The sequence below is a fragment of the Mastomys coucha genome, chromosome X, assembly GCF_008632895.1.
Source record: "Mastomys coucha isolate ucsf_1 chromosome X, UCSF_Mcou_1, whole genome shotgun sequence".
Taxonomy (NCBI): Eukaryota; Metazoa; Chordata; class Mammalia; order Rodentia; family Muridae; genus Mastomys; species Mastomys coucha.
Genome location: NC_045030.1, coordinates 121102332 through 121115773, shown reverse-complemented (window position 1 = coordinate 121115773; position 13442 = coordinate 121102332). Strand labels below are relative to the sequence as shown.

At 35.1% G+C, this 13442-nt stretch overlaps 1 pseudogene; it reads right to left on the bottom strand.

Annotated features, from left to right (window-relative positions):
- LOC116088390 overlaps positions 1–10685 on the bottom strand; it is a 23177-nt pseudogene extending 12492 nt beyond the window's left edge.
- Positions 10686–13442: the final 2757 nt, after the last annotated feature.

The following is a 13442-nucleotide window of genomic DNA, read 5'->3' as shown; positions in this document are numbered from 1 at the left end:
GAGAGAGCAAGAGGGTAAGAGTTAGAGAGGAAGGGTAAGGGTAAGAGCGAGAGGTAAGAGAGCAAGAGGGTGAGGAGGGGGCAAACCACCCCTTTTATTGTATGGGACGTGGCATACCTGGCCTGTGGTCAGATGACTGTGTGTAAGGTCCAGCTAGAATGCTGGGAGTTTGAGGCATTGTCTGTCTGATAGAGCACATATCTCCTGCAGGGGCAGCTGTGAGGGGTCTGGGCTGAAATCTGAACCATTGGTGCCAGGAGCAATTCACCAAATGCCTACCATCCCTGTGAGCTGATGCTCAGTGGGTCTCCGGGGTTCCGAGGTGGCTCTGCTCTACTGGACTCAGGCTGTCAGAACTGCTCACTGCCCCACATGAAAGAGCACACACATTCATAAAAGAAAGTTTACTACAGCTCAAAGCACACATCCCACCCCATACAATAATAGTGGGAGACTTTAACACCCCATTCTCAGCAAAGGATAGATCTTGGAAACACAAAGTAAACAGTGACACAGTGAAACTCACAGAAGTTATGAACCAAATGGATCTAACAGATATTTAACAGCATATTTCAACCTAAAGCAAAACAATATAATTTCTTTTAAGCAGCTTATGGTAACTTCTCCAAAACTGTCCAAATAGTTGGCCATAAAACAAGCCTCAAGAGATACAAGAAGATTGAAATAGTCCCATGCACCCTATCAGATCACCACAGTCTTAAATTCCAACAAAAACAACAAAAACCACATATATACATTGAAACTGATAAATTGCTTAAGGAAGAAATAAAGAAAGAAATTAAAGGCTTTTTAGAATTTAATGAAAATGAAAAAAAAACATCATACCAAAACTTATGGGTTCCAATGAAATCAGTGGTAAGAAGAACACTCATACCTCTAAGTGACTCCAAAAAGAAACAGGAGAGAGCTTATACTAGCAGCTTGACTGCATACTGAAAGCTCTAGAACAAAAAGAATCAAATATACCCAAGAGGAAGAGAGGGAAGGAAATAATCAAACCCAGAGATGAAATCAATCAAGTAGAAAAGAACTATACTAAAAATCAACAAAACCAGGAGCTGGTTTGTTGAGAAAATCAACAAGATAGATAAACCCTTAGCCAGAGTAACAAGAAGGTACAGAGATAGTATTCAAATTAATGAAATCAGAAATGAAAAGGGAGATATAACAATGGAAACTGTTGGAATTTAAAAAAAATCATCAGATCCTACTACAAATGTTTATACTCAACTAAATTAGAAAATCTGGATTAAATGGCCAATTTTCTAGACATATATAAGGTACCAAAGTTAAAACACAATCATATAAAACATCTAAACAGTCTCATAACCCCTAAAGAAATAGTTGCAGTTATTAATAGTCTCCCAACAAAAAAGAGTCCAGGACCAGATTGGTTCAGTGGAGAATTCTATCAGACCTTTAAAGAAGACTTAACACCAATACCAATACTCTTGAAACTATTCTACACTATGCAATCATTCCATGAAACCACAACCTAAACCTAAAAGAAAGAGAACTTCAGACCAATCTCCCTTATGAACATTGATGCAAAAATACTCAATATAATTCTTGCCAACCAAATCCAAGAACACATCAAAATGATCATTCACCATGAATTAAGTAGGTTTCATCCCAAGGATGCAGAGGTGGTTCAATATACAGAAATCTATCAATGTAATGCACTACATAAACAAAATCAAAAAAGAAAAAAAAAACCCAAGAAACAAAACAAACGAAAAAAAAAACACACATGATAATTTAATTGGATGCTGAAAAAGCATTTGAGAAAATTTAGCATCCCTTCGTGGTAAAAGGGTTGGAAAGATAAGGAATTCAAGGGCCATGCCTAAACATAGTTAAAGCAATATACAGCAAACCAGTAGCCAACATCAATCTGAATGGAGAGAAACTTGAAGCAACCCCACTAAAATCAATGACTAGACAAGGCTGGCCACTCTCTCCCTGTCTATTCAACATAGTACTTGAAGTTCAAGCAAGGGCAATTAGACAACAGAAGGAGGTAAAAGGGATATAAAATGGAAAGGAAGAAGATAAAATATCACTATTTGCAGATGATAGGTTCATATACTTAAGTGACCCCAAAAATTCTACCAGAGAGCTTCCATACCCGATAAACAACTTCAGCAAAGTGGCTGTATATAAAATTAACTCAACCAAATCAGTAGCCTTCCTCTACTCAAAGTACAAACAGGTTGAAAAAGAAATTAGGGAAACAACACCTTTCACAATACCCCCAAATAATATTAAATATCTTGGAGTGACTGCAACCAAGCAAATGAAAGATCTCTATGATAAGAACTTCAAGTCTCTGAAGAAGGAAATCAAAGATCTCAGAAGATGCTCATGGATTGGCAGGATTAATATAGTACAAATAGCCATCTTGCCTAAAGCAATCTACAGATTCAATGCAATCCCCATCAAAATTCCAACTCAATTCTTCATAGAGTTAGAAAGAGCAATTTGCAAATTCAATTGGAATAAGAAAGAGAAAAAGAAAAAAACAACTCAGGGTAGCAAAAACTATTCTCAACAATAAAGGAACCTCTGGTGGAATCACAATCCCAGACCTTAAGCTGTATTACAGGGCAATAGTGATAAAAACTGCATGATATTGGTATAGAGACAGGCAGCATGATCAATGGAATAGAATTGAAGACCCAGGAATGAACCCACACACATATGATCACTCGATCTTTGGCAAAGGAGCTAAAATCATTCAGTGGAAAAAAGGCAGCATTTTAAACAAATGGTGCTGGTTAAACTGGCAACCAACATGTAAAAGAACACAAATCAACCCATTCTTATCTCCTTGTACAAAGCTCAAGTCCAATCGGATCAAGGACATCCACATGAAACCAGATACAATGAAACTTACAGAGGAGAAATTGGGGAAAGATCTTAACCAATCCTACATCCAATAGAGGGCTAATATTCAATATATACAAAGAAGTCAAGAAGTTAGAATCCAGAGAACCAAGGTACCCTATTTAAAAATGGGGTACAGAGCTCAACAAAGAATTTTCAACTAAGGAATTTTGAATGGCCTAGAAGCACCTAAAGAAAGGTTCAACATCCTTAGTCATCAGGGAAATGCAAATCAAAACATCCCTGAGATTCCACCTCCCACCAATAAGAATGGTTAAAATAAAAAATTCAGGTGACAGCAGATGCTGGCGAGGATGTGGAGAAAGAGAATCACTCCTCCATTGCTGGTGGGATTGCAAGCTGGTACAAACCCACTGGAAATCAGTTTGGCAGCTCCTCAGAAAACTGGACATAGTATTACCTGAGGACCCAGCTACAGCACTCCTAGGCATATATCCAGAAGATGCTCAAACATGTAATAAGGACTTATACTCTACTATGTTCATAGCAGCCTTATTTATAGTATCCAGGACATTGAAAGAAACTCAGATGTCCTTCAACAGAAGAGTGAATACAGAAAGTGTGGTACATTTACACAACGGAGTACTACTTAGCTATTAAAAACAATGAATTTATGAAATTCTTAGGCACATGGATAGAAATAGAAAATATCCTGAGTGAGGTAACCCAATCACAAAAGAACACACATGATATATACTCACTGATAAGTGGATACTATCACAAAAGCTCCAAATAACTAGGATAAAATTCACAGACCCTATGAAGCTCAAGAAGACGGAAGGTCAAAGTGTGAGTTCTTCGGTCCTTCTTAGAAGGGAAAAAATTTCACACAGGAGCAAGTATGAAGATAAAGTGTAGAGCAGAGACTAAAGGAAAGGCCGCCCAGAGACTGTCCCACCTGGGAATTCATCCCATATACAGTTACCAAACCCAGACACTATTGTGGATGCTAAGAAGAGCATGCTGAAAGGAGCCTAATATGGCTGCCTCCTGAGAGGCCCTGCCAGAGCCTTGCAAATTCAGAGGCAGATATTAGCAGCCAACCATTGGACTGACTTTGGGGTCCCTAATAAAGGAATTAGAGAAGAGATTGAAGGAGTTGAAGGGGTTTGCAACCCCATAAGAAGAACTACAATATCAACCAACCAGATCCTCCAGAACTCCCAGGGACTAAGCCATCACCCAAGGAGTACACATGGCTCTAGCTCCATCTATAGAAGAGGATGGCCTTGTCATGCACCAATGGAAGGAGAGGTCCTTCATCCTATGAAGGCTCCATAGATGCCCCAGTGTAGGGAAATCGAGGACAGGGAAGTGGGAATGTGTGGGTGGGTGGAGGAACACCCTCATAGAAGCAGGGAGAGGGATGATGTGGTAGGGTCTTTCTAGGAGGGAGAGAAACTGGCATAGGCAATAACATTTGAAATGTAAATAAATAAAATATCAAAAAAAAAGAAAAAAGAAATGAAAAAATGTATTAAGAAACTTGTTATCTTTGAGAAGATCAGAAATGTTACTCAAGGGGAATTAATTCTTGCCTTATATCTCAACATACTGATTGAAGTTAACCAACTGTATTCCTTTATTTCCAGAAGAAGAAGCTCTTTTATATTGATAATAGTCAATCAGTCCTGGATATACAAATACAGCTTCAGAAACTATAGATTAATCCTTAGATCCCTCAGATTTGGCTATTAAACACCAAAGTAGTCTTGTTCAACAACCAGTGACTTGAGGATGTGCAATGGGAACAAAAGAGAGGAAACAAAGAGGCCCAGGTGGTTGTGTTCAGATTATGTTCACTCTTGAGAGACTTATTGATTCAGTTTAATACCAAAGAATCTTCATTGTAACCTTCAGAGATCACAAGGGAAAGTCCATGTACCTTTCAGTAGAATGCCTCAGATAAGCACCAGGGTCAAACACTGTACAACTTTACTGCCTAGTCAATGTTCTACGGATGGCACATGGATATATATGAATTGTGCCAGTTTTTAGAATAGAGGGGTCAGTTTCAACATCAAAGCTACCTTTTAGGAATAATAATACATGTGGAGGAAGCTGACTCCATTTCCTGAAATATTGAATTTTTTATAGAATAGAGTTTATTTAGGGAATGGGGAGTAGATTTGAGAAAAGACTAGCTAGAGAGAGAGAGAGAGAGAGAAAGAGAGAGAGAGAGAGAGAGAGAGAGAGAGAGAGAGAGAGAGAGAGAGAGAGAGAGAATGGACAGAGAGAATAAGAGGGTAAGAGTGAAATCTCCATCTTTACTGAAGAGTTTTGGGTTACCTTAGATATAGTAGCTAAGGGATTAATCTACGTATTGATACTGAGACATCTATTTGATCCTTACCTCTTTTCCTGGAAATCTATTTGTCTAGTCTATAGATAAATGTAGGCTAGTCAGTTTGGTACCCAAAGACAGTACTTTACCCAGGTAATGTGTAAATTTGAACACCAGGTTTTTATTCATTGAATTCTGGTTGTCCCTCAATGTCCATTTTCTTACTTGAGACAAGATTTGTTGAGCTGCTCAGTGGACTTCTAGCAATTCTGTAATATATCTAAAGCTTTGATATCCTTAGCTTTTGTAGCATGCAAAGAAATCTTAACAAACATAGAATTGACTGGACCTTTGATGAAAGAAATTTTTTTCTCAAGGTTGTATTGAGCTTCTCTGTTATTGTCAAACCACAAGAACTGGAGAGCTGGCTTTATATATCCAGTATAAAATCAAAAGCTTCAAACATAGTGTTCCTACCTGAAGAATCAAAAGAGAACACTTAAGCCTGAGAATTGGTGGAAGACCATAATTTCTATTCAAAGATATATGTCCCTCTTATGAGTGTTGTCTTAAGTAGTCTGAAATAGTCACCAATCCAGTTTCTCTTCTAGAATCCTAAACCACTGCAGGGCAATTTATGTGCTCCAGGCAAAAGGAAATATTTTACTTTTCTTTTACTTGTTCTTCCTCTTGCTAGAGGAATAAGCAATCTGTTTTTACCTATTGTAATGCAGATATATGATCTCAGCAATTTCTTTCATTGATGGCTTTGTCCTAAAATGTAACAACTATAAGCAACCATTTAGAAGATTCTGACTTAGTATGAAAGAAACAAGCCATATTAAGGCAATATAGGCAGGTTTGAAGTATCTTACATGTAGTGAAAACATCAGTAGGACATGGGAAGAGGAGCCTGAGACCTAAATACCAAAATTGGAAGACCATGCCTTCAGGACATTTCTTCAAGCTAAAGAACCACATAAAATTCTTTGAAAAGCTCAGTGTATGCATATTTTTCTCATTTTGTTAGAACTGGCTTACTATTTATAGGCATCCTAAATGTACAAATCCATTGAATAGCTGATAAAGAAAAGGAGAAAAAATACTCTAGGATCAAGAGGAAGATGATATTTCAGACTATAATATTATGGATCACATTTTTAGCATGTCCTTGGGCAACAGATAATTTAACTATTCTCTCAGGACCTGTTCTGAACCTGTTAAAATAAGGAATGATATTGGGCATAAGCCATTGGCATACCTCTCTCAAAATAACAAAATGTTTATCAGTATATAACAATACCCAAAAGGCTTAACACTTACGTACCATTCAACCTTTTTATGCTTGTCATCCAGAATAAAACCTAACACAATATCCACTCTCTTTCAATATGCAAAGATTATTATTTCCTTGGAAACTGACCCTTACATTTTAGGGATCTGAATACATGAGATCCATTTATAACACTGAAAATCTTTTCTATATCTTTTTGTCATATACATATTTGGTCCTAGGGTCACTCTACTGTTATAAACACATAGGCCATTTGTAGTAGTATCCAATTAATTCTGCTTAAATTGACCTGGTGCTAGTGTTTCAATTTCCTTTATGCTGCCCCAGATACAGATCTGCATGAAGCCCTTTTGGCTGTGTTCCCTGGCATCTACATGAGGACTGTCCTCTGTCTTCTGTACCTCTCAGGCTTATTGTTACTCTTCCTTCCATGGCAAGGGAGCTATCCCTTTCTCATCCCTTAGTCCCTTGCCTGGAAATTCTAAATGCACCACCCCTGTCTTACTGACCAGCCATTAGCGTCTAACAACTTTATGTACCAATCAAAACCAACTAGGGGAAGGGACCCTCAGCATCTTATATGTGGACATGCAGATTCTTGTGCAATTTTGGGAACCATATTAACATAATATAAATGTTAGTTCAAACCACAACAGCCATTGGGCATGTTTTTATGTTTAAAAAGGATACTTTCTGTTCTAATCCAGAGATAGCAAAGTACATGTACTACAATATCCACCTTATCAAATTATAAAATAATAGGAAGACTTTCCTAACTTTTCCAACCAATTTGGGATTCTTTCTCAAGAACTCCTCATTACATATTTCTTATAGAAGAAAGAAAATTACAGCATTAGATGTTACAAAACTTACAGTATATGGCATCCTAAATACTGAGAAACCATGTTTGTATTAGCAGGACTGCACTGGAGTAAACTGAAATGTTTTTTTCTGCCCCATGGGAATTGCAGCATTAGAAAGATAACCATATACCCTTTTCCTGCTATTACACTAGGCAAGGAAGGCCATTGAAGTTTCTGTTGAGGAAGCTTTGATCCCTTTGCACAAAAATACCTTCAGAATTACAGGGCTTTAGATATTTTGGAACCATGGTGGGAATAACTAGCATAATATTCAATAAATATGCTGCTTTTGAATTAATTTACTGAAAGTTGAACAGAATCATATAAAATTAGGAGAGATAATTAAGGCTATTCAATCTAAACTCTAATATCTATTGGGAATAATCACCAGAATTTATCTTTAAATCAATGACAAACTTGATATGGGGAATAAAACCTACAGTGGCTCTATTACTCATGCTTCTGATTTTAGCTTATCACTCAGGTTCCTGTATCTTAAATCTTGGAATTCACCTCATATCTCCTCAAATAAAACAACTTCCTAAAGTAAATGTCCTGGCTTTCCAGAGCTATTGACTTCATGACCCATAAAAACCTGAACATGAAGAGGGGAATCATCTCTATTGGTAGGTAGAATGGAAAGAAAATTCAGTGGTCTGTATTGGGCAGTGTCTATACCTGTTCACACAGATGATTGCTTGCTTCTGTTGATGGAAAAGAGTTTTGGTATTACAACTGTTTGGGGTAGACCTGAAGTAGAATAAGAAAGAGGGCAGCTGAGGAAAATCCAGGTACTAATTTATAAAAAGCAAGTAATTGGACCAGAAGTTTGGAAGAAGGTTACTATTACATGTAGCAAATCCAAGAAGGCAGAAAAAAAAAGTCATGATATTCTCCTCTCTCCCTGTTTGGAGAACAAGTTCATGATCCAGGTTTAAGATAATTCCAATCTAGTTTATTATTCTCTTATATAACTATCTTGTTACCCATAACAATCCATCTGTCTCTGTGCAATTCATTGTTGAGACAGAAGATCTTGAAACATGTCAGAAATACCTCCTATACATATATTTTCACAAATAATCTTAATATTGATTTTTATAAGTTTGAGACATTTATAAATGGTGATAATGATGTTGATGATGACTGATGATGATGTTGATGATGACGATGATGATGATGATGACGATGATGATAATGATGATGATGATGGTGCTTGAGAGTCTATCTCATATGCAGGCTTTAAATTTTCTTAATAGTCAAGAATGACCCTGAATTTCTGATTATTCTGCCTACATCTATCAATTGATGTAACTAAAGTTATACACCACCACAACCAATTAAAGATTAAACTATGAACAATCATTCATGTTAGGCAAGTACTCTTCTTACCGAGATTTACCACTAGCTCTATGACTATATTATGATGATTGGTATCTAGTTAAATTCTGAGGACAAACTTCTCTGTCAATCAGCTTTGGTCCCTATCTCATATGCCTTTGGTGAATCAATGTTTTTGCAAGCAAGGATATGTGATGGATAAAGGAAGGTAAAGGAACAAATTGTTCCTATGTAGAACTTGAAATGCTATGGTAAATTAATGGTAACTTCCTTTACAAATCAAAAGGTGCATGTTTAGTAGTACTCATTGAGAATTTTAAGATCTTTCCTTACCCATGCAAGGAGAGAGGCTTCTTCTGACAAGAGGAAAATTCTGTTTTACAAACTAAAGAAAATTATCTGAAACCAGAGTGTTAAACACGGTACCCTGAAGATACTTGACATTGGGGGAAATACATATCTCCTTTAATGAGATATGTACTTATAGGATACTGAGCTAGAAATCTTAGGTGACTGAGTGCACCTTAGAGGAACAGGCAAACTAGATAGATCTCCTGAATAGTAGAATTAGTTAAAAACAAGATACTAAACATATGCACACTTATTAGAACCAAATTCAATGATGCACACAAAATACAAAGTATAGCAGGTAAAAAGATGCTGTGGGATAAAAATATACAGAATAAAAATAAATATATTAATCACTTTAAAAAGAGATACTTATATGATAATATTAAAAGGCTTTTTAATATAGGCATTAATAATGAGAATTTTGGACACTGAAAAAATAGAACTGAAAATTTAAATGAACTAGTTTATTGGTACATGACTTTAGTCAAATCATTCAGAATATGGAGGAAGGAGGATTAAGAGTTCAAATACCATATTTTGTAAAATACTCAGTTACAATAGTCAAAGGTCAAAGATAAATTATAAATCCATTAGTGTGCTGAAAAATTTACACTATTCCATGTAAAGTATGATATTCAGAGTACTTTTATATGACTCTGAAACACTCAGTAGACAGAGGTTGAAAGGACAACTCAGAAATAATTGTAAGTTTTCTTGACTTCTTAGTGTAAAAAACAATCCAAGTAGTCACAGTACTAGGATTGGCCTAGGCTAAGACTGGGAACAAATGTCCAATTAATGAATATAGGCTTTTGATAATTAGGAGCAGGAAAGGAAATAACTAATATAAAATATTTGCTAATTTTAGAAAAATATAATTTTAAAGAAATAGTAATAAGTTAGAGTTCATGAAAAAATATATTAAAAATAGTCCATTGTAACTAAAGTTATTATATCTTTAACAAATTAAAGATGATTGTTCAACAAAGATGGTTTCTGAGTAGAATATTATTAGAAACACACATACTTAGAATAAATTTGTTGGAAGTTTTGTTTCATCTGTCAAAGATAAAGTTAATCCTTTAAAAGTTCTGAAATTTAAAACAAAACAAAGTAGCAAAACAAAAAATGATAAAGTATCAGAGCAATCAATGATGGTAATGAGACATTTTTGTAAAAGAGATCAACATTCTGATTCCATGACTAAAAGGAAGACCAAGATAGTCATCTTTTTCTAATTAGTATAAAGTTAAGATAGTAAACTAATACACAGTATGTTCTCATATATGGGCCTAAAATCCATTATTATAATCAGATAAGAACAATTTGGAAAAAAAACAATAAAGAAATATGCTTAAAAGAATTGAAAATGAGACCATGGAAATTACCATGAAAGATAGAAGATAATTTTAGGAAGCAATAATTAAATAATGGCCCATCACATAACTGAGTAATTATATGGGACTGAGGTCCAACTTGAATGTAACCTAATAGAATAATCAAAAGTCAATGAAAAGTTACATAAAAATCCAAAGAAGTTAAAAAAAGAAACTTAATACCTGGAAAGGATGAACTTCCAGACTGGACAAAACTGGAGCTTTCTGAATCTACATGAAGGTTCCTATGACAACTGAATTATGAGGAAGACATTTACCTCACAATACTAAAGCTAACAAAGATGACCATTTTTCTCCAGTGTCAGAATGAGTATAGTAAAAAATATCAGTACTGAAATAAGAGACTGATATAATTTGAGAGTCAAAAGCAAACAAATTTTAAATATTTTATTCATATATTAACAGGCAAATATATTGCCTTAAAAGCATTTTATAATAATTCAGAAGAGCAAAGCCAATAAAGAAACACATATAAAAGTCTACTGAAAAGTACATCAATATAATTAATATGAATTTAAAAATATAGAAATTCTAAGTGATAATCTCAGTAAATAATAATAGTGGTGATGATGATGATGATGATGATGATAAAGTGAAAAGATGGTCAATCTTCATGATCAGTATGACTAGATTTAAAATTGCTTTGGAGATGAGCCTTTGATATAATTTCTGTAAAGGTTTAATTGTAGTGTAATGACCTACACTGTATGTCAGCAATAGCATCCTATGGACTAGAGTTGCAGTCAGGATAAAAAGGTAAAAGGGAGAAATCAAGATGGGAAAGGATTTTTTGCTTTCTCCATTTTCTGATCAGTGCCACACCCTAAGCACCAACAACATGCCATCTTTACCATAATGAACTGTACTATCAAAGTATAAACCAAAATAAACCCATTCTATCTTAAGCTGGTTTTTGTTACGTTATTAGGTGCAATGAGAGGAAAGAAACTAGCAGATAAAATTAATACTGAGAAGTGGGATTGCCATTGAAGAAAATATACTCATGTTGTTCTTAGAGGCTGTGAGATGGTTTATGGGATCAACAAAGAGGGACTTTAGAATTGTGTTTTAGAGAAACCATTATAGGGCTTGCTACAGAGAGTAAAAATACCAGAATACTGACACAATTTTGAACGTAGAATTCTTAACTCATAAAATTATGGATAGGACCAAAAACTCTATCAGTAATTGTAGAATTCTCAACTCATAAAATTATGGATAGGACCAAAAACTCTATCAGTAATTGTACTACAGATCATATACATTATAATTCAGCAAAGAACTTGACTTCTTTCTATAGTGAAAGTTTACTTTTGACTGACTTAAAAAGTAATGGAATATGTTGTTTATTGGAGAAAATTAAAGGCAACATATCTAATTCTCATTGTGAAAGATTTGTGAAGTATACAGTTTGGTTAATAAAGAGTATTAACAAATTCAAAGATTTAGACAAGGAGAACATAGAGAAAAAAATAATATCTGTAAGGAGGTTAGCACAATCAGGAGAAAGATTAGAATTTTTACTAAGACAAGAGGAAAGATATACTGATGGTGAAACATAATCCATTTAATTTTTCAGTTTACAAAATTGCAAATTTACAATGTTAATGTTGTCACATAAGCTTGAGGATATCTTTTCAAAGTTGTCTCAAATACACATGACATTAAAATTCAGATTTTTCAAGTGTTATCATTTTATGTACTTTTACACTAATTCTTCTCACTTAAATTCATATCCTAAAATTTTGTTCCTGACTCATAATATAACTGAGATTTTCTACTTCACTTTTCTTTAAATTTGAATTCCATAATCCCTCAATTTTCATTATTTTATTTTTTGTTATATAAATTTTAATTCATGTTGCCTATGAAAACTAATAATACATAGCTGCTACAATTTAATAAAGGAAACATTAATTTTGCTTACTTGTTAAAAAAGTACAAATTTAATTGTAAAGGTAGAAAGTGAACTGATAATATAGCTGAGGGTTTTCCCTGCTCAAAATCAAGTGCATAAGCAATAGTTTTGTGTGGGTTCAACCTCTATGACTTAAGGAGGCCATTGCAGCTGTAAGAGAAAAGGATCAAAGTAAATCTTAAATTGTCAAGAAATTTGACACAAGGGTCTATGTAGTACTCATTTTATAGATATTAAATATATAAAAATTAACAACATTGTTGATTCTTTCAATAAAGTTTACCAAAGTTGGTGTCTTAGTCAGGGTTTCTATTCCTGCACAAACATCATGACCATGAAGCAAGTTGGGGAGGAAAGGGTTTATTTGGCGTACTTCCACATGGCTGTTTATCACAAAAGGAAGTCAGGACTGGAACTCAAGCAGGTCAGGAAGCAGGAGCTGATGCAGAGGCCATGGAGAGATGTTCCTTACTGGCTTGCTTCCCCTGGCTTGCTCAGCCTGCTTTCTTATAGAACCCAAGACCTCCAGCCCAGGGATGGCACCACCCACAAGGGGCAATTGAGAAAATGCCCCACAGCTGGATCTCATGGAGGTACTTCTCTAACTGAAACTCCCTTCTCTGTGATAACTCCAGCCTGTGTCAAGTTGACACACAAAACTAGCCAGTACAATTGGTGAGGTCAGATATCATCAAATTACATCCAAAAATCACTGAAAGACAATTGCATGAAGTTGTGAAGATGTAAACTGATCCAGGTTGCTGTGGAGACTCTAAGATGTTGATGGTACCATAACTTCAGGACATCCACCAACTAAAGCTGAACTCAAGGAATAAAGCCAGATCATAAAGGAGGTTATATGATTTTCATGTGGCAGAACTAGAAGAATATGACTACCCAAGATTATTGGGGCACAGATGATTCTATTGTAAGGGCAAAATTTTGGACACTGAGACGGAGGTCTGGTGTATATTCTGATTAGTTTTTGGCTTGATTTGACCCAGTGTCTCATTACTATGACTTTCTTCCATGTTTGAATGGAAATTTTTATTCTATGTAACTTTTT